Genomic DNA, 23,391 nt, shown 5'->3' with positions numbered 1-23,391 from the left:
TGTTTATGTGCTTACATAAATATATTTATTTTGACATGTTAATATGCATGTATATGTATATATATATATATATATATATATATATATATATATATATATATTATATATATATATATATATACATACATATATATATATATATATAATATATATAACACACATATATATATATATATATGTATGTATGTATTTGTTTTATATTCTTATCTTAATATATTATCTTATTCAATTCGATTAATTTCGTATGATATGTACCATGGCATAGATTTTACTATGTCGGCAAAGTCCTCTTACTTTTGTTTTTTTTAACACGAAGGGAAAAAAATTATAAGGGCATTGGGTCGAAATTAATACCAATTTATTTTATTGTATAGATTGCTTAGAAAAAAAGGCTGAAATCAACAAAAGTTCCAAAGCTCTGAAGCTTTTATATTCCTTCAGTATTAAGCGCTTTGAATGATAAGAGAATGAATTTAAGATGTAATAAATGAATAAATGGGATGAATGCAAATTTAGAAGTGGGTTTGCTTAACTCTTCATTATTCATTCTGTAAATTGTAAAGGCATTTGTCATTTTTATTTGGAATTCAACACACCTTCTTCTCTATAGAAACGATCAAAGTTTAAATCCTAAGCACGATATTCTCAGAGACTTAACATCCTCCGATAATTTGATTTAAAATCACACAGAAGTTTTATTCCTTTTTAGCTCTGCCCGCCTATATTAGAGAAACATAGCCTCTGCAATCGGTAAATGTATTACTCATTTGTTAAACATTGACAGTGGCCATGGCAGCTTTTAAAGCCTAAATGTATTTGTGTAGCAATGCATGATGATATATTATCAAGCAATATTATATTAATGTTAATACGTTTAGTACACATGGAAGTTATTCCCTCATGAAAACAATATAAGATCTGATGTAGTCCTTTATCATTTCTGTAATGAATAAAGGCCTTCACGCCGCTAAAAAGTTTTGAAGAACAGTAATTTACAAGTAGAAGTTATTCCCCCATGACGACAAATGTAATTCTGATGTAATTCTTTAGCATGTCCATTATAAACAACCCCCCACCCCCGACCCCGCAAGAAAATTGTATCTTGACGCAACAACATCCAAGACAAAAACAAACTAAAGCAAAAATAAAAAACAAGCAAACAAACAAACAAATAGCCACTCCTGTACCCGAGGCGATGAACTATACGAGGTGAAGTGCCGCCGGGGGCTTTAATATGGAGGTCCCACGGGAAGTTTGTGTTTCGGGGGAATAGGGAGGGAGGGGAGACCTCGGGGAATGGTTAAGGGGGGGGTACTCTATGACTGGCACTGCGGGGTTAGTGGCACTCTGTTAGCAGTGGTGCTCCTTTAATGACTCGTGGTGGCATTACGCCGGTCTCTCGCTGTTTAGCTCTTCGTTCTATCTTTCATTTCATTCTATCGTTCGTTCTACATTTCATTTCATTCCTTCTTTCAGTTCGTTTGTTTGTTTGTTTGTATGGTGTTTTTACGTTGCGCGAACCAGTGGTAATTCAGCAACGGGACCACGAACCACGTCGAGATTGAACTTCTATCACCAGAAATACACATCTCTAACTTCTTTCTTCTTCCATTTCATCCTATCTTTCATTCTATCATTTATTTCGTTCTGTCTTTCTTTCTATCGTTCATTTCATTCTATCTTTCATTGTGCCTTTCAGTGTCATGGGTCCAAGCCGAAATGGGTTGTTGGTGCTTCCTGTATTTCTAATGTCAATTTGTTAGTTTGTCTGTCTCGTCGCCATAGTTCTATGTTATAATCAAAGACGGGTTATTATTCACATTTTCTTTATTCCCTGTGTCCGTTGAATATCATTTTAAGCCTCCCTTTCTTCCAAAATAGAAGTTTAACTGGCTAACTTTGCAATGAAAGAAATGACTAATAATGTATTAGAGATAAACAGGATTTAGAATATTGATGCTTTGGCAACTTTCCTTCGCAAAGAAAAAACATTATCACAAAAAATAAATAAATAAATAAATAAATAAATAACCCACGATGAAGGGAAAATTAAAATATTTATGGGAGTGGCTAACTTGCCACTTTTCTTAAATGTTTATTCATCAGTCTCTTTGTATTACCATTATAAATCACAATGGGATTTGTTCAGCTAGATTAAAGTTTCCAAATCCCTTTCAGCGAAGATGAACATGCTTTATTTTATTTCTTATAGATAACAACCCTTATTACACTGTTAAGCTAAATCCTGGCTTACTCAGTACGCGTAAAATTGTCTTATTTACATTATGTACCTAAAGTGTATTTATTCAAGGAGTGGTTAAAACCAATGCTGAATAGCGAAGCCGAGCTCTCTCTCTCTCTCTCTCTCTCTCTCTCTCTCTCTCTCTCTCTCTTTTTCTTTCTCTGGCCGTGGTTCTTAGTATGGGAAGTGACATTCATTTTTAAGACGACATTCAAAAGAGCGCCACAAGTTCGTCGTTTGGCTCTCTCTCTCTCTCTCTCTCTCTCTCTCTCTCTCTCTCTCTCTCTCTCTCTCTCTCATCGGATTAAGCTGTCGTTGTGAAAAATTTACTTACATTACTCGTCCTCAAGAGGAACGTTGATGAGAAAACTAGAATCACAAGAGAAATCTCGAAGTTTAGCAATGTTCCAGATATAATTTCAATTGTAATCTCGCTGCACCCAAATCCTGGTGCTACATGACCCCTTGTACCTCACTATATTCTTTTGATCTGGTCTACGACTTATATTACTTCATCACACTGTAGAAACATTAGTACAATACCTTTGACTTGGCTATCCAAACCTGGTGAATTTAATGTTTTGTGAAAGAATAACATACTCTCTCCTTCTGGCTGTACAAGAACCATGCCCAGTTTTTTTATGACTGGCTCTTTTGCTGTGTGGCAGGATTTCAGGATATTTTGGTGAATTTCACCTCTATTATGGTACGCACTGTACCCACTCATCTATGAATTCGTCTTTGCTACGATTCTTACCCAGATTTTATAACCAGCTTGGGCACAGTTATATACATTTTATAGCGGTCTCTATTTTTGCATTTTCTGTTAATATTTCATCATTTATGTTGTATCTGAGAACTTTTCGACTTAATTTAGATTTGTCTTCTGTTTCCTATTTTATTGTTTTTCATTAATGCAAAATTGTATTTCCCTGTTTTGAACCAAAATAAAAAGAAAATAAATATTTTATAGTATTCTGATATGATTATTTTTGTGAAATATATTTATCAACAATATACGATAACGTATAGAAGCTGTCGGAAGCTGGTTTCCATTTTAATAGCAATCAAGTGAGTAAATGTTGAAGGTTTGTAACAGTTAAGACAAAGATAGAATTATAAGTAGTAGGTAGTGAGTTCACAAAGATAAGCCAAGAAAACAGTTTTTTTTCTGTTTTCATAGAGGATAAAATTTTACATATTGAAATTCTAGTTGCATTTACTTGCATTAAATAATACTGATTACGAAGGAAAGAGTTTGTCATAATATATATTGCTTTATCTTTTGCTACAGAGTATTTCTTTTGGAGTGGTATGGCTCTGAAAAATTTTCCTCATTTTACCAAGATTAATAAGTATCTATTAAGCTATGTTTGTTTGTATGGTACTTTTACGTTGCATGGAATCAGTGGTTATTCAGCAACGGGACCAACGGCTTTACGTGACTTCCGAACCACGTCGAAAGTGAACTTCTATCACCAGAAATACACATCTCTCACTCCTCAATGGAATGGCCGAGAATCGAACCCGCGACCACCAAGGTGGGACGCTAATACCATACCAACCACGCCGCTGAGGCGCTTCTATTAAGCTATGGAATAATCGAACTTTTTCCTAATATCACTACGATTAATAGTATTCCTTTTGCTGTGGAATAACTCGGAGCTTTTTCCAAATATTACCATTATTAGTACTATTTCTTTTCCTGTGGAATGACGCTGAACCTTTTTTCAATATCACCAAAATGAATAGTATTTCTTTCGCTGTGGAATGACTGAACTGTTTCCCAATGTTGCCAAAATGAATAGCATATCTTTTGCTGTGGAATGACTCTGAATGTTTGCTTGATATTACCAAAATAAGAGAATTTCTTTTGCTGTGGAATGCCTGAACCTTATCCTAAAATTACAAAATTAACGGTATTGCTTTCTCTGTGGAATGACTCAGCTTTTTCCAAATCCTACCCAAAAAAATAGTATTTCTTTCGCCGTGGAATGTCTCGGAGCTTTTTCCAGCCTTGCCAATATCGAAGACGGCGTCGAGATTCTCTGTGGTACGGATGGTCTTAAGTCACACATCCCCTCCCCCCTACCCTCCCCTCCCCTCCCCCCTCCCCCTTCCCTCCCCTCCCCTCCCCCCTACCATTTTTCATCCTCGCCGAAATTCCCTTCTGTATCCGTCGCTTCTCTCATAAACTCGGATTTTGATGACGGCTAGACGGCGAAAGATGCGCCCGAGAGAGAGAGAGAGAGAGAGAGAGAGAGAGAGAGAGAGAGTTATATTCGAAAAGCACCCACGGGGGCGGGGGCGGTTAGTCTTGACAGGGCCAAAGCAGCTGCGATTCGGAAGGAATTATTTTTGACAGTGATTTAATGTCTCGATTCAGGACCAACGAAGCGGCTGGAACTGTCTCGGCCTGATAACCACCACCTCCTCCTCCTCCTACTTCTCCTCCTCCTCCTCCTTCTCCTCCTCCTTTTGCTTCCTTTTCCTATAACTTCAACTTCGCCAATCCCCTACTTCCTGTTACCAATACTTCTTCCTCCTCCATTATACTTCCTATCCGTGCCCATTAGTTCCCATCGTTTTACGAAGAAATAAAAAGGAACAAAAGAAAAAAAGAGAGAGAGAGAAAAAAAAACGGTCGACGTGGATGCATTCTTAAATGTCGTATACGTCTGAGACAAACATAGTATGGGCTTGCATCTTAATTACCCTTTGGGTCTTTTCCTTCTTCTAATTCCTCTTCCCCCTTCTTTCTCTTCTACTTCTTCCTCTTCTTCTTCTCATTCCTCGTACTCTTCCTCCTCCTCCTCCTCCTCCTCCTGGTGGTTTCGCGGCAACGTTTAACGGGGTATCTGTTTTGACGGCTTCAATGATTCGTAGGATTTATCTGGGAATGTTTCGCTATTTTTCATAGCCTTACCTGTAAGTTAACTACAGTATATATATATATATATATATATATATATATATATATATATATATATATATATATATATATATCTACACATGCACACACATTATATGCATACATATTATGTATTATAATATATATAATTATATATATATATATATATATATATATATATATATATATAATATATTATATATATATATATATATATATATATATAAACACTTGGGTAATTCACTTAAGGGAACTTCACATTCAGATTTGGTAACATACAAGTCATGTTTGCTCTGCTCTCAAATTAAAAGAAAAATGCTCTCTCTCTCTCTCTCTCTCTCTCTCTCTCTCTCTCTCTCTCTCTCGTCTCTCTCTCCTTCTCTCATCTCGCTCTCTCTCTCTCTTCTCTCTCTCTCTCTCTCTCAAGTTCTTGAGATAAGGTAAGCATGTACATAGTGGTAAGGATGGCATAACATTTTCCCTATAACTCTAAAATCAAGAGACGAACTCTTTAAGGAGGTCAAGAAATTTTCCTCTCAGACAGGACAGTCAAAAGAAAACAAATAATGACAAGAACAGTATCCAGTGAAGGTTAACCACACAGAAAAGGTAGAGGCTATAGTCTATATATTCAACTGAGAAAATAAAGGGTCCCAAATTTAGTAAAGAAAAAATCTTGATTTTGCAGAGGAGAAGGTCCACATTATTCCGTCCAATGTGTCCTGCTCTAAAACTGTATCACAGAATTGGGGGACTGTTTCATCGTTGTCTTTGATAGTTGCAACGATAAAAAGAAAAGTCTTTGAAATGAGACCCACCAATATAAAATCTTCACGTAATGGATGAGGGGAGAGTGAAATGACTTAGTTATCAAAGACTTGTAATTAATCATAGTCGGGGGACAAGACAAAAGATAATATATTAGCTAGTAATGATACATGAAGATGTCAGGCATCATTAATTAAATCATGTGGAATCGTTCATCTGGAATTTTAGCAATTAATAATTACTATACATTCTTCTACGAGGAAAATGATGAAATGAAATTCACCATTGTCTGGTGTGGATAATGATGTTATATGTTACGTAACATGGTTTAAAGGTGTTAATGGTCTTCATTTATTTGCATCATTCATTTCTGTGATTGTATAGAACAAACGTTATTTGTCTAATTATGTTCGTATTGGAAAACAACCTGAAATATTGAAGAATAACACTTTTTTTTATTCTCAATGAAGAGACTCAAATACACAAAGACCTATATAATTTTTGTCCATATATGTAAGGGACATTTTTTCTAGATTTCAAAATTAATTTTACCTCTAATACACTCTGTAGAAATATAGGATCCATATCATTTGGTCATGAAGTGCTCATGTTTTTCTTCCACTGAGGATGATTTTACTTCATGATTGTTCCTCGGTGTTTTTATCTTTTATTACATATATATATATATATATATATATATATATATATATATATATATATATTATACATATATATATATATATATATATATATATATATATATATATATATATATATATATATATATCCAGGCTGACCTTTCCTCGTGGGAATCATTAGAGCAAAGACTGTACTCCCTAGAACTGATAAGCCTTAATCCGCTTTCTCGTATATTTTCATTTCCTTTCAATTTAGTGACTTTCTCTTCTTTGATGATCAAGATTTACGGCCTTTATTTCGGGAGAAATAATTCCAGCATTAATTTTGCGAATGAAAATATTTTTCGATCGTACGTCTTGGAGTCTGATATAAAATCACAGAGTGATTAGCGGGTCAGGTATTGGGTACATGAGATATAGCAAAGACTCGTATTCTAATTTTAGGATTATAATTGTGATTCGGTTTTTACTGATCAGGTCAGGAAAATATGTAAACGCTACTGATTGCAAAAGTTAAGTATATTTTATACAACACATTGTCGCATAATTTCACGTAAACGCACTTAGTATTGCGCTTTTACGTGAAATTACGTGACATTATGTCGTATAAAAATACTGAACTTCTGTAATCAGTAGCGTTTACATAGTTTCCTAACCTGATCAGTAATGCCGAATCATAATTATGATCCTAAAATTAGAATATGAGTCTTTGCAATACTTCGAACAAATTATTTTTCGCATGGAAAGTAGAAATAATTAAAATGTAGAAAAAACGGTTCTTATTCCAAATTAAAAAAAAATGACTTTCAAGTAAATAAAAAGATCCTCGAACAGAGTTTTTTACATTTTTTTTATGTTTAGGAGAAAATAGTTATAATATTTCAAGTATGTCAATATTATTATTATTATTACTGTTGTTGTTGTTGCTGTTGTTGTTGTTGGTGGTGTTGCTTTCCTATCAGTTCTATTTATAGTGAAACATTTTTCAGGTGGGCGGATTCATTTCATAGTCACTTAAAAAAGTCATCTCCTGTCAATTCTAATTTTGATATGATGCTCCAGTGAAGTTGGAAATAAATTTATTTTTTTCCCTCTCTCTCCTGATAAGTTGGAAATGAGTTTCGGATCTGAAAGTGTGTGTGTGTGTTTGCGTGTTTACTGGCGAAAAGAAATGACTAAAATGTTTCTGAAAAGATGTACATATAATAAATATGTAAACCATGGAAATTCCTTTTATTTTAAGTTTACTCATATTAAATAAGAAATAGGCTTCTGTACTACATGTAAGATTTCATGTACATTTGGAAAAATACAAATTCCTCTGTCGTCGTTGGTTGTATGAACACTTTGATTACTTTATTGACTCTTTGTAAATCCATTTAAGCATATAATTGGGTTCAAGGTTGAAGGTTAAATCAACAGAAGAAAGAGGGTGGTCACTACGCTTTTGCGACATATACTAGAGACCAATCAATCATACTTACGATTACCGCTTTTAGTTCGTGCTCCACCTACGTGTAACTAGGGTAGGCAGTCAATGGTTACTGATGACTCAGTAGCTAGACAATGCTCCAGTCCCTACAACCCCACTCCTTTTGCCCCAGAACTTTAGTAGGAAGTCTGGCAAGGACCTCAACACAATTGAAAGTCGCTATTGATACCACGGAACCACCACAACTCTAAATGATTTATTTAAGCGGCACGATTCACTACCTTCTGGTATTAGGATTAACAAGCCCTTGTTTAATCGGAATTTACGAATTTTTCGGAATCTCCGGGTTTTTCAGGATCAGGTTGAAGGCCAGAATGATGGACGGTGGAAGGGCCTAAGAGCGTAAATCACAGCGACGGTGATAATTCTAAAAGCAAGAGTAGTGAATTCATTTGTTTAAAATCAAGATATGGTAGACATAAAAAACATTACCATCCTGTGAGGCGGGATGACGAAATGAGGATGAAGGTGTTGTATTTTGAAAAGGCTTTGCGCACCAAAAAATAAAAAATAAAAATAAACACACACACACACACACACACACACCTAAGCAACAACGAAGCGATCACATTCTCTTCTTCGGTCGTACCTACAAGAAGCAAGGCCAGACCAGCACATTATCGTACGCTCTGGTGAATTAGAAGTAGCAGGAGGATTTTGTTTTCAGTGAAAATAGTCATTAATTCAGCATGGGTTCATTAAACTTTCCCGGAGCCTACTCCCTCCCAGAAATACAAACAAGAGATTGGGGGAATTTTACATCGGTGTTTTCAAAGTTACCGAGGGAGCTTAAGGACACAGAGCCCTAAAAGAAATCACAGGTCTTGGTATAACTTGACTCCTTTTATATAGGGTTATTGGCTATTAAAATGACTGAGTATGTTTTCCTAACCAAGACGTCCCATCAAAGGCATTAAAAACCAAGAAAATCAAATCAAATAATACCTTATCTCTAATATACTTTGACATGAAAGACTGAGGAATTACAAGCCATGTGGCATCACGTTTTATGACAAAAATAGCTTCAATCTCCCATTTCAAAACATTAATTTATGAAGGTACTGCAGTCCATCTATTAAATGACGAATGGATACGAACAATCCCAAACGATACAAGAAGAACATAGGGGTTACTTCATATACTCTCGTGAGGTTTAATGTTCAATGAGACATTAGGCCTAATTTGATTTTGGAAGGATCACTGATGATACGAAGCTACAAGTTTTAATTGATTGATGTGATTTACGAAATGTAGAGGGCCAAGTCAAGCGCTTAATGAAGACAAGGGTAAAGAGGGAGTTGGAGTGGTTGGACAGCGCGACTGAAGTAACAGTTAAGATGGACAGGAAGACTCCAGAAAGAAAGTGTTAATGGAGGTAAAGGAAAAGGCTAAACAGGGGATGCGGCTAGGGGCTGAAGGAACGCTTACAAGCACCCTTTAGTAAATGCCTACAGTGCATCACGTGAAGTGCACTAACGGCACTACTAACCCCACCCCCCCCCTCCCCCCCGGGAACCCCCGATTCCTTCCTCCTCTCCGGAAACTCAGTTTTAATGAATACTCACAGAGTACATCGTGTATATCCGTAAAAAAAAAAGGCATACGGGACCATCTTTAGGCCTAATGGAAAGAATAACGTTATATGGGCCATAATGTACCTTCTTTTCCAGCTCGTTAATTAGGGAAGTAGAATACTGAAGATCTGGATAAGTCGTAGGGGGAGGGGGGGTTGTTGTAAAGCTAGATTAAAACAGATGTTAATATTATTTGTGTGTTCTTTTGCCTGACGGCATATATACAGTAATAAAGTAAAAACACACACAGCATCTTGGATGTAGAGACCGGTACCTCATTGTGAGGTAAGGTTGCCAACCACTTTCCTTCCCCTATCTTCGCTGCAGCCAACAACAATGAACTTACTGTCAGGAACATAATTCCCTGCTTAATTCAATCGGGGAAACCACTGTTTCTCAGTGGAATGTTCCCTAATCACGTTACATCTGTGCTTGATCTTTTCCTGATTTCCAAAGAGAATTCTGCTTCAAAACAACAAATTGATCTGATGTCATTCATAAAAAGAAAACAGCATTGCAATACACACACACACACACACACACATATATGTATATATATTATATATATATATATATATATATATATATATATATATATATATATATATACTATATATATATATATATATATATCGTAGGTAAACAGATACGATAGCAATAATTGCATTTTAACACTCATCTGCTGATTAGATCTCCAATTACTTTACTTTATTAATTCCTGTAACAAATTTTTTTATTCCACTTTAATGCTTTGTAATCTCTATCGAAAACGTATTGTAATTATTATTTCCTCGAATTTTTTTTTTTTTTTGCAATGTTTGTGAAAAAGTAACTCTTGTATATATATATATATATATATATCTATATATATATATATATATGATATATTATATATATGTATATACGTATATATATATATATAATTTTTTTTTTTTTTTTTTTTGAAGTAAGACTTTGATCCTGGGACATAGCCAAAAAACGGGCTTCCAATTCAAGCCACTTGACTGATAAAACAAACGCCCATTCATTCACAGAGTAATACAGAGTCGTATCAGGTCATCAGACAACAACCTCTTTGTTGACAGAAGCCAAAAGGGGCGCAATTTTTTTCCCATTAAAAAACAACGCTTTTTCAAAGAAGGGTACTTATCCATTTATCACTCTATTTCTGGAGTTCGACCGCTTCAGCGTTTACAGAGAGCCACACACGCGAGCGTGAAATATGAGAGCAATAGCGATGACAGGTCTGTCCCATAATGTAGGGGAACGTAATTCTTGAAATATACTGGAAGAGTGATGTGCGTGTTGTCTACACAGTATTTTCCATTTTAGTTAGGTGCTAGTTTTTTTTTTTCTTTGTTTGTTTGGACTGCCGTCCAGAATTTCCTATGAACGCTTTACAAAAGAATAAAATCCCATTTCGTTCCTCTAATGAAACTAGAATATTTCGTCCGCAAAAATAAAAAATAAAATTCCACGACCTTATTTTTTATTTCAATTATATACGAAGTATTTGGGAATTTGCGCTACTGGGTGTAATTTCTTTTTTTACGCATTAGATTAAATTAAAAAATAAAAATAATATTACTGTTAGGTTGCAAATATTTATTAAAGTCTAACCATTTTTTTTCTTTTAGTCATCCTTATTTCAAACAGCGAGACAAACCGGATATCACATGTACTGGAAAGTTGAGAGAGAGAGAGAGAGAGAGAGAGGAGGAAGAGAGAGAGAGACGTGAAACTACGTTGCGAGTAATCCCTTAATTAAGTTCGTAACATTGGCCGAACGAGACGAGAGTCGGGATTTACGAGTGGGATGACAAATGATGGATTATCCGAATTACTTCACCATTCTCGGATTAATCCAGTAGAAGAGGAAGAAAAGAAGAAGAAGAAGAACATGAAAAGTTAAATAGATAACATGAACAAGAGAGTACAAAAAGAAAGCCCATATGACTCTTTCAAAAAAAAGTTAGTTGGAAGTCTGGGATATGCGATCCGTGTTACTTGGTCTGAAAATCCTTTTTTTGAAGGCCTTCTCGTACTGCCTTTTCTAGTAAGTTTCCCTATGTTTTATTCCATTTGTTTGCTGGCCGTTATCTGATTCCCGTTCGCTACAGTTGGACAGGGCTTTGACGCGTTCCTTTCTTAACGGAGACTAATCATCAATGATTTTTTAATCTTTGGTTGTTGACTCACTTGAAATCTCTCTCTCTCTCTCTCTCTCTCTCTCTCTCCCTCTCTTTCTCTAACAAAGGGAAAGAATTGACTTTTATAGGGCAGAGTATCATAGACACTGAATTGTAGTCGCAACTGGAAAGACAGTTCAAACCAATTCAGTTTTCTCTACATTTCTTTCTACCAGCACAAATTACTATTCAGAGTAATTCGTGTTTAAAATGCAGTGTATTTTATTTTTGGTCTGTTTCTCTTTTATCATCTCAAGAGGGATGATATAACAAGATCTTATAAAGCGCAACGTCGTCACAGAGTCGGTCTAATCTCAAACTAGGCCTAATCGATCCCACCTAGACAAAGAACGTTCCTGCACCTTTGCATTCAAAGGCACGTGCCTTAAGGGAAGACTTTTGGGGACTCTTGGCATCATCTCTTTAAGGTGGCGTCAATCGAGCACCCTTTCTCTCGCATCTTTCAGCAACTTTCCGCTATTCTTGGTACCGAAGTAGCCGATATTGGTGGCACAATCGAAGTCGCGCGTCGAATGGCTTTGGACGATTTCGTGCCAGAAAACGAAGGCCCTCTTGTGGTTGAAGTTGTTACTACGACAAAAAAATTGTACGATTTATTATTTAATCTCATCATTATATTTTCTGCAGTATTATATATCTGGGACAGTCTTATTGAAAGCCATTCCTCTGTGTAACATCATACAAACATGAGTTCTGAATGAGCAACTATAGTACAATATGATGGCTTAGTAATAAATAACTTCACTTGTATGGCATTTACGCACACGGTAATGCATAGTAACCGAAACACACAAAATAAGTGCGCGTGTGTGTAAGAGAGAGAGAGAGGAGAGAGAGAGAGAGAGAGAGAGAGGCGAAGGAATCGAATCAGGCGTCTTGACTCCTCCAAATTTGATTTTCTTTTCCTCCGTAGAGGCCACCTTGGTACGTCTGTCACTCATTTTTAATCTTATATTAGGAATCTCAGTCTTCCCGCAGATTTTCTTGAGTAAAAAGGTGAAGGTCTTGAAAGGGCTTTACTATTCGATGAACTCATAACAAGAATTATTTGAAACGTGTGGTTCTTAAGATGTTATAAAATGAGCTCTCTCTCTCTCTCTCTCTCTCTCTCCATTCTCCTGGAATTTCTCCCTCTATAGACACACACACACAGGATAATATATTAGATTCCATAGTAGAAGCTTCCCTCACTTGCACTTACTTATTCAATATGTTGTTAGACGAGCAGTAGTTGCAAAAGGTTTATGGTGTAGCACTCGAAAAGGTTGACTCAGGTTTTAAACCTCCTTTGGAAATTGAGCCTAATTTTAATTGACATTAATTTCTCGTAGCGTATAACTTTTCCAAAAAGCACCAAAGTTCTTTCAAAATCGTTCTGCCGTAATTAAATACTTCATACTACATAACCTGACTATTGGAATGGAACATTTATGTGCGACGTTGCTACTTCTGCGGTGAATAGGGAACCAAAATTGAATCTGAAAACCCTTTGGCTCATTTTATTAAGTCTTAAGGTCGCAAACTCACTTTGTGCTCCCTTATTAATATTTCTGTTCTTCTCAAGGAGAAGTTCTCGTGAAAACCTAGACTCCTTCGTCATCGCTGTTTCTAAAGGCGTTTCTCAAGCTACAAAACCAACAGAAACAGCGCGCACTCTAAAAGTGTTTCTCCAGGTAAAGAAACAGCAAAAACAGTGCATTGAACAAGCGTTTCTCCAACTGCAGACATGACGGAAACAGCGTACACTAGGCCTACAGACTAGGCGCAAAGCCACCTACAGGGTGATTTCAGTTGACCGTATCAGCCAATGGGAACGAAGGGTTGTTGTCCGGCGCCAGCCAATAGGAAAAAGAGAGGGGGTGGGGGAGGAGAAAACGGTTCGAAATCTTATCATTATTGTGACCGTTGATGATGAAAGATTCCGGTGAAATGCTACCATTTTCCGGTCTACCGAACCTTTCATCTGCTGGTAAAATGATGAAAGAAATGATGAAGTCTCCTCTAAAAATGACGATGGCATTATTTCAGTTTAAGATGAATGGGGAATGGCGTTTCTTCGAATTCATTCAGTCTTATTTTTTCTTTTATCCGATTACTATTTATTGGATGGCTCCATTTCATTTATTTTTCTTATAACATGTGGTTTATGTATGTATGTATGTATGTATGTATGTATGTATGTATGATGTATGTATGTATATATATATATATATATATATATAATATATATATATATATAATGTGTGTGTACATACATGCTCCAGTAACTCCAAAGCTACCAGCAATGCAATCTCTTTCTTACTGCCTATGCAGGTTACATATGATAGTTGCGATACCAGTTGGATAATGCAACAACCTCCCTTTCTTATTCGTAAAAGAAAGTCTTTCCCATTTCTGTTCATTCATAGAACCTTTTGGTACCACTCAGTCTTGACGCATGTAGTCTATTCTGCCAGTTGTGCTGAGAATCATCCTGACACCACGATTATTATTGCCTCCCACTCTTCAGTCTACACATCTGAGCTACGCCGGACACAGTTAATCTATTTCATCACATTCATCCCACTGTTTACATGGAATACATTCCATTTCATCGCTTCCTTTCCATCTCCAAAGTCTATCCACCTGATTTTCTTCTGTAACCAAAAAATGATCACATACACCTCCACCTATACTGGTCTCCTCACCATTGCATCTTTCAACTTTCAACCTCCCTCAACTCTGCATTGATACAAAGTTGATACAAATCCCAGAAATAAATAATTACAGCACTGATAATTATAACCTCTGTTTGCATCTATCGCTCTGGTTGTGACGTCCTTGTGCCGGTTTAGCAAACAGAGGCGTCTCTCTCATAGCCCAATTTAGCCCGGAAGTGAGAATAAAGGAAAACTAATCTAAAACTTTCATAGGAGATTTATTTAGGAGAACGCGCCGACGATGCGTCTCTTTTTCGAGATGGGATTTGCCAACTCGAAAGCCTTCGAATCCTTCCATGTTACGGATGATTGAGAGAGAGAGAGAGAGAGAGAGAGAGAGAGAGAGAGAGAGAGAGAGAGAGAGAGAGCTATTTAGTCTGTTAGGATGCGATTCGTTTTTCTACAATACCAGTCAATAAGGGTTTCACAGGAATACAGAGAGAGAGAGAGAGAGAGAGAGAGAGAGAGAGAGAGAGCGTGGTGTTATTGTACATCATTTATCTTAACAGGGTGGAACCATTTCGAAACAATAAGACTTGTGAGGGTGCTAATGTAATACAATACCTAATTTCCATAACTTTATTGAGAAGCCGAGAAATTGGAGTGAGAGAGAGAGAGAGAGAGAGAGAGAGAGAGAGAGAGAGAGAGAGAGAGAGAGAGAGAGAGAGAGTAGGGATGTCTCCTCACAAATGCGTCTGCAGCCTAAACACCCTGACTGAGTATTTGGGACGAAATAATAATTTCGGTACAATCCAGCAATTTCATGGGACCTCGCATTCCGGCCACTCACCCACCCTCATTATATATGCATAAGGGGGAAGATTTTCATTTAAAAATTAAATTAGGGAGAGAGAAGTCGAAGTTCGTTTCAATCGGCCTCTGAAATTGGCCATTTGACAAGGCTGTGTGATATGAAGGCAAGAGCAATATGACGATGGAAATTTTCATTTATAGCTTTGGTCATGCGTGCGCACACACATCGACAATTACTCACACATGGATTAATATATGTACAGAAGGATCAACAGTAATGCACTTGGTTAGCGAAACGGCTTGTATCTGAAAAAATATTTACAAAGCTTATAGCTTTCAGTTATCCTCCTGATCAAGTCCACAAGACAGCGAAAGCTCTTTGAAAATTTTTTACAAATAAATTTTGTTTCGCTAATCCTGTATATTATCGTGGACACTTTTGTGCTAACTGAGAGGCGACATGTGTAGCTTAACGGTCGCTTATATAAAAACGTCAAGGTTATGTGATAAAATTTAGTGAACAGCAACTTGTTCAAAGCATACCAATGGACGGGCGTTCGAGCTCCTCTGGTAACACATCACTTACCAATTATAATTCCCCTTCGGTGATATCAACGAAGTAAAGCGAGTTTGAAATTAAGCGAAATTTGTAGCTTAATGCTTGTGCATATAAAAAATGTCACGGTGACATTATAAAAATTCATATTATGCATATATAAGAGAGAGGGGGAGAGAGAAAGAGAGAGAGAGAACGTAGCAACGTTGACCATCCATCTAATCCATTATACAGCTTCACCTCTCCCTCTCTCTCTCTCTCTATATATATATATATATATATATATATATATATATATATATATATATATATATATATATATATATATATATATATATATATATATATATATATATATGAACGGATTCATGTCCAGACATTCAAACGTAAACGGCGCTCAGCAGCGGTTGTCCAAAAAAAAATCTTTCAATTAATTCGTGCATCTCCTTACCCAGAGGAGATGTTTTCTTTTAATCAAGGGCTGTCCTGAAGCGGAGAAAAGGACCCTGAGTACCACCTTACAGACTTTAATGAAAGAATGACAAAGTGCACAAAAGAAAGCAATTATTCGCCGGAGGATTTAACCTCCGCCGGAGGAATCTGGGGAGAGAAATGACACTAAAAAATAGAAAGAAGGAACTTGGTAAAACTGAAGTAAACCAGAGACAGAAATGAAATGTAAATGAGCCAGGTATTTCTGGTGAATTTATTTGCATTTATGATAGTCGCTAACGTCAGTTATCATAAGCGGATTTGAATAAAATCTCATTTTTTCAATTTTTAAATTTCAATAGGAATTTTGATAGGAGAAAATTTCGTATTCTCAATAAGAAGAGAGAGAGAGAGAGAGAGACGAGAGAGAGAGAGAGAGAGAGAGAGAGAGAGAGAGAGAGAGAAGTTATTATAAAAAGAAATATAGAAACAATAACTTCGAATTTTATTAATAAAAATGTACATATATATATATATATATATTATATATATATATATATATATATATATATATATATATATATATATACATAAACTGATCCATATAAAAATTTTATTTCCCTTAAAAAACCGAGACGTGTGACAAGCATTATTTTATAAATAGTAATGAAAGACTGTCACTTGTATTTAAATTGCTTTAATTGATTTTTTTCTTTTTTTTTTTGTAAATGTGATTTAATTCGTTTAAGCATATGTACAGCATGTCCATACATATGTGCATACCTATTTACCAATTAAGGTGAATGTAAACTTATATTAACATCAATTTGAAATAATTCTTTTGCCTAAGCGAATGTGATATTTTTGTTTCGAAAAACGTAGACTTTTACTTTTTCGAAACATGTAACTCACCTTTACGCTCCCCCGTAAAATAAAAGAATAAAAAAAATAAAAAAAAATATTTCAAAGGTGTGTTGAATCCCTGTAAGATTAGTTTTATAGGCCATCGACAACACAAAAAATCAAAGGTCACTTGTGGATAACCTCCGTCGAACGAAGCAGAAAGCGTACAAGTACGAACTTATATACATGTATGTGCGCTTACAGTTTATGCAAATATACAAAGCCACCCGTCCCACGGAAATACACAAACACACTCAGTCATATAGTATATATATATATATATATATATATATATATATATATATATATATATATATATATATATATATATATATATATATTTATAGATTAAGTGTTTGTGATTCATACATTTAATCATATTCACATATACGCATTAAGCAACAAATGTCCTTTAATATCTAGTACGTTATTCGTTCTACCTCGGAATTAATATATTTTCATATATATTAATCGAAAGGGTATTTTTTTAGTTGATAAGAAATTCGTCGGCTCATGGGCTCGAACCATGAAATCAAGAATTCAAGACGTATAGTTTTACCCACAAGGCTATCATGAGAAGTGATAGCCTTGTGCGTCGAACGCCGGCACTTCAAGTCCTGAATTATTCTAGGTTCCGTGGTTTGAGCCCATGAGCCGACGAATTTCATATCAACTAAAAAAATTCCCCTTCGGTTAACATTTATGGAAATATATTAATTCCGAGGTAGAGCGAATTACGTAGATATTAAAGGACATTTGTTGATTAATGCGTGATATATATATATATATAATATATATATATATAGATATATATATATAATATATATATATATATATATATATATATATATATATATATATATATATATGTATATATATTACTCCTCTATTTGGATATGTTGCAGGCCTCTGTATTATGGCGATAATAATCTTAGTAATGATAAAGATTTAAATACTAAAATCTGGGGAGAGAGAGAGAGAGAGAGAGAGAGAGAGAGAGAGAGAGAGAGAGAGAGACGAGAGAGAGAGAGGAGAGAGAGAGAGGAGAGGAGAGAAGGAGGAGAGAGAGAGAGAGAGAGCTGAAAACCACGTACTCAATTCTCGTTAGTTACGAACAACTTTTTTTTTTATTTTTCAAGCAAAGGAGAAACAGTTTGGCTTTGCGCTTTTGTGCTGAGAAGTCCTGAAAAAAAGAGGAAACGACAGAAAATAAACGAAAATATCCCGACAAGCCAATCTGGACAAGACTAACAACATTGCAATGCGGTGATGAGTTTAGGGAGAAGGATGAACAAGTCTCGTCTAACACAATTACATTTCTTGTTTGTTTGCTGTTTCCATCTGGTTCCTTCAACTTTCATTCGTTTATGGTATCGAATTGATGGCGTGAATTTGTCTCTCGTTCATTTCTTTAGTACATAGGGAACGATCCCAGAAAACAATGAATTTTATTTTAGTAAACTTGGGTCCTGTTCCCCAACGGACTCCTGCTCATTGGAACGAAATTTTAGCAGAGATTGTTTACTTCAAACTCTTTTCCCATTATTTATAAATATTTTGGGGTTTAGCGTTTGGTGGTATACTATATAAAATAGAACATTAACTCAGCTCCATATGCAAGCTGGTCCGAGTAAACATTTCTCGTTCATTAGTGATGTACATGGGTATTTAGCTCAACATCAGTTTATTGTGTGAAGATTCTCTCTTTCTTCTATCCCACCTTTAAATTGGTCTTTTATATAAACATTGCACATATCAGTTTGGTATTATATTTCTCTTTGTATGGCTAGGTGTTATTCCATAACCTTAAAACAATCTAAGGTTTTATATGATATACATATATATATACATATATATATATATATATATATATATATATATATATATATTATATATATAATATATATATATATAGAGAGAGAGAGAGAGAGAGAGAGAGAGAGAGAGAGACGGTATTAAAGAATATGCTTGATGCTGGCCAAGAAATTAATATGCTAACTTTTCTACCATGTTTCAGCACGATTATCTTTTTTTTTTTACTTAATAAAAGACTCCCGTCCACTTAGTTACTAAAACCACACCGACTCCCACCGATTCGAGACAAGTATAAAATGTACAGTGATCGTGGACAAGGTTCCCACGCGTGTTTATAGTTTTTCGAAAAGCTGTGGGAGTGATCTAAGTAAAACTGGCGGAGAATCTTTGTTTATGCCTCCTTGAAGGTTACACGTAATTAGCATCCTTTAAATGATCTTGAAAGCATGACGGTAAAGCCGTGGCGGCGTCCTGCTCTGGCGTTTGAAACGCAAATCCCTAAATAAATTTAAGCGAGAGATAATCTCAGAGATGACCTAAACTGATGGCAGTAAAAGGAACACCTGACGCGCAGCCACGGCAATAATTTGTCTTGCGTCTTTGAAGTTGTATAAACAGAAAAGAAGAAGAAGAACAAAAGAAAAACACTGAGATTGCGCGCCGTTCAGTAAGGGAGACGCGACCCAAAGGGAGGCATTTGTTTTCGCGTATTTTGTGCCATCGACACCGGCCCCACATAAAACCGCTCGTTAAAGGTTTCCCCCTTGGTTCACGGTATGTCAAACAGTCTGGCAAACGCCAGCTGTAGCGATGCCTGGCCTCTTTATCAAGCCGAATAGCTGGCGGTCACTGGTGTCACACGGGTGAGAGAGGAGGAGCTACAGCGTGTTACTACAGAAGTTCGACCTTCTTTTTATGGTGGGAAAGTCGACATGCGTCTACCAGTCCAGTGTTTATGTGAGTCATTATATGAATTATATTAAACCAGTCTAAACGATTGGACAGAACATCTTCAATATTCGGCATAGGCATTGAAACTTCGGTCGGTGGGTTGGAAAATCGAAGATTATTTGGGATAAAATATCTTCAGTATTCGTCATAGAAACAAAAAAATCAGACTCGACATGCGTCTAGCTGTTCAGAACACATTTGAGTCTCGTATAGGAAATGAGTTTGAATTATATTATTATAATATGAATGATAATAAACAGTCTAAAATTGGATAGTATATCTTCAGTATTCGCCATAGAAACAGAAACGTAGGTCCCGTGGCTTGAAAAAACGAAGTGTCAGACGAGTGCAGTGCTTATTTGAGTATAAATTATATAAATCATGTGAGAGCAGCCCAAACAAATGAATAACTCATCTGCAGTATTCAGCTCAGAAACAGAAACTTTGCTTCCTTGGCTTGAAAAAATGGGAATCGAGTACAATGCTGAGCCAGATCGCGAGGCGAAACAAAGTTTCCTGTCGGACGCAAAAAGTCAACCAACTGCTTCTTCAAGACACAAAGCACTGGGCACAGATTCCTCTTGGGTGAGACATTTCAACAACCTGAGGTCCTTGGCTGAATGGTGATGTTTTTCGTTAATCCTCTCTTTCAGCGCTCGAAAATACCTCAAGTGCTCTTGTTGTTTAAGGTAATTTATGTGAATCAGATTTGTACCTCGGCCTAATTTAACAAGATAATTGCCTCGGAGATTCCCTTCACCCAAGTGCGTCTAATCAACGTATAAATTAAAAGCAATAAGCCACTAGTAAATAGGTTGGTGGGAAATAATGAAGCTTCATAATACCTGTAAATTTTACTTTATCCTATATGAAGATATACTAAGCAGCAGTTTAACCTTATGCGGGTGATGAAAAATATATAGTCTTGGACAGAAAAATACCTAAATACACTCCCATGTCAGTCACCTCTTTCGCAAAAATATATCTATTGAGGCTTCAGAAGGATGTAAATTTCTGAGATATTACAGGGCCTCTCTCTCTCTCTCTCTCTCTCTCTCTCTCTCTCTCTCTCTCTCTCTCTCTCTCTCTCTCTCTCTTCATTCTTTATGGAGGCAATATATGAGAAACGTAAACGATTTTATTGTTGACATGTGGCGTTCTTTTAGTGACCACAGCATGTATGTTAATGTTTCATGCATCACTGAATAAGCTTCCAGTGTATTTATTATACGATAATGCCAGCCAGTTACAGAGCAAAGTTGCATTTTCAAACAAGAGTATTTTCAACGTAAATAGGCATAAAAACACGACTTCTGCTTTAGGCGATATTTTTTGCTACATACTTTATATACTATGAAAATTCGTTAATTTATTCCCGCAATATGAAGGGTATGACTTTCAGAAAGCAAAAAAGCAAAAGGCATTCCCATGCATAGCTCCTGGTACTTGATCTCATATGTTATGTAAATGATTTTGGACGAAACCAGCCTCATGCGACTTCATAAGTGGATTTGTATTGTGTTTAGAAGGCAATATTGCGATGCCAATGTTGGCGCTCATTTGGTCCACGTGAATAGTATGACTCTACAAAAGAACAAACGCTTTTAAAAAGGATCGGAGTTTAGATATTAAGAGACGGACCCTGTTTTTCATTTGACTTTACAAGCGTGAAATGTGTAATCATTAACAAACCAGAAATGAGTCTATTGTGTAGTTGGTGTAGTCACATACACACACATACACAGAGATCCTCCTGTCATTGCAATCGGTGCACTCAAACACACACACACGCACACAGAGAGAGAGAGAGAGAGAGAGAGAGAGAGAGAGAGAGGGAGAAATCCTCTTGTCCTAATAAATGGTTCACTCGCAGAGAGAGAGGAGGAGAGAGAGAGAGAGAGAGAGAGAGGAGAGAGAGAGAGAGAGAGAGAGAGAGAGAGAAAGTCCTCTTGTCATATGGATCTTAAAAGACGTACTTGGAAGAAAATTGCATCCGGGAACTCAGTTGTATATTGCATCATTCTTAACGGTTAAGTGACCATGAGGATGTCATTGAGAAAATCCCATTACTGAGAACTCTTCGACAATGGATAAAAAAGAAAGAAAAAAAGAGGGACAGAAATAATAAAAGGAAATAGAGCGGGACATTTGAGTAGACTGGAGGAAACTGTAGAAGATAGAAGAAATTTAAAAATTAACTAAAAGGCTTGAACATGATACAACTGACAGATTTTGTTATAACAAATGTCTGGAATATTTTTCTTGTTTTGTCTTATAAACGTTTCCAGTTGCACCTATAGATCTTTTATTTTCTGGATCACTTTATCTTGCTGTCTAACCACACGGAAACTCTTTTTCACTCTTAAAAGCCGAAAAAATATTTGAAGATGCCGCAGTAGCAGTGCTAGGCTTGGCAACGCACTAAATCTCTTAAAGCAATAATTGAAACTAATCTTATCCAAACTAGTTTTCAATCACCTACGAAGCCCGATACTTAGCACTCATTTTTATCAGCCGAGAGAAAATTCTCCTCTGCAGTCATCGTGCTCAGTTGGAAGGAAGAGGAGGAGCAGTTCCTTAATAAACGGCGAATTTCCTCCTCAAGTCATTACGCTGCGGATGGAAATCGAGCCACTTTCGGCCCTGGGAGGGGAAACCGGCAGTAATTCCGAAATAATTGGCCGTGAAATTGGGTCCACGCTGAGACTCCGAGGAAAAGGTCTAGAGATATCTTAGCCTCAAGGAAGAAAAAAAAAAATAAAAATAAAACTGTAAACATTTTGGCGAAGTCTATGACGATTCCAGGGAAAGCCTGGAAGAGCCTTCTGTTCATCCAAAAGTAAATAATCAAATATATTAAAAAATTGATAAGAAAAAAATAAATTGATTAATAAATAAGTAAATAGATAAATAAATAAATTCATTAATTAATGAAAATTAGAAGTAAATATTTCATTTGATATCTGAATAAATATCACACTGAAATCTTAACCACTTTGGTCATAGACGCCAGAAATTCAGTGGTTACTGATACAATATGATTAATTTTTTTTTTACAGAAATCTGTAAAACCTTCTGCAACTCGGTTCAGTTCAAGAGTAGAACAGTTTTTAATGAATTACCCTAAAATTTAATAGGCGTTGGAACACTTTCAAAGTTATGCAGCAGAATATAATGGTCAACCAAAACAGATATAAGCCTACCCAGTTGCAAATGAGCTCATGCTTGCAACTTTTCACCAGAAAATCTGAGTGACGCATTACAGTTTGCAAGGTCGACTTCTAGAAGTTTAATTTAAGGATTTTCTGATACGGCATCAAACCGTAATATTTACTTCCCTTTTTAAAGATTACCTTGAAAATAGGAATTGTGAGAGATACTGCCCTCCTCTCTCTCTCTCTCTCTCTCTCTCTCTCTCTCTCTCTCTCTCTCTCTCTGTCTTGGTTG

The 23,391-nt window shown here is 36.1% G+C and overlaps 1 protein-coding gene across 3 annotated transcripts in view; it reads left to right on the top strand.

Annotated features, from left to right (window-relative positions):
• LOC135219152 (KH domain-containing, RNA-binding, signal transduction-associated protein 2-like) overlaps window positions 1-23,391 on the top strand; it is a 227,427-nt gene that overhangs the window by 177,065 nt on the left and 26,971 nt on the right. The gene's annotated exons all lie outside the window — the stretch shown is intronic.

The sequence above is a fragment of the Macrobrachium nipponense genome, chromosome 1 (genome assembly GCF_015104395.2).
Source record: "Macrobrachium nipponense isolate FS-2020 chromosome 1, ASM1510439v2, whole genome shotgun sequence".
NCBI lineage: Eukaryota > Metazoa > Arthropoda > Malacostraca > Decapoda > Palaemonidae > Macrobrachium > Macrobrachium nipponense.
The sequence above is the reverse complement of the archived record's forward strand: the minus strand, read 5'-3'. Positions and strand labels throughout refer to the sequence as shown.